We start from the raw sequence: 374 nt of genomic DNA, 5'->3' as shown, positions 1-374 counted from the left end.
ATCGAGAATACCGTGTGTTAGGAATAAATGTATTTTTTAAGCGAAGGTTCGATAGTGACTGACTGTTCCGAAATCGGGCGAGTCGTCTTTGCGTCCGCGTCACGTGATTACACGCGGTAGCATCGTGATCGGTATTACATGCCGTAGAGAAGGGTAGAAGATTCCACGGGCGTGCAATCTCCTACAATAAAGTATCTAGAAATGCAGTGGCACAATATAATCAATTTTAATACTAAAATAAATGAATAATAAATAAACAAATAATAAATTTTATTAATTTTTTTACTGATTCTGGAAGATGCTTTACGACGATTAGACGAACGAGAAGAAAAAAGTACAACAATCTATTCTTTCTGAATCATCATTTTTTAACT

This window comes from Wasmannia auropunctata, unplaced genomic scaffold (assembly GCF_000956235.1).
Source record: "Wasmannia auropunctata unplaced genomic scaffold, wasmannia.A_1.0 LD336076.1, whole genome shotgun sequence".
Lineage (NCBI taxonomy): Eukaryota > Metazoa > Arthropoda > Insecta > Hymenoptera > Formicidae > Wasmannia > Wasmannia auropunctata.
The sequence above is the reverse complement of the archived record's forward strand: the minus strand, read 5'-3'. Positions refer to the sequence as shown.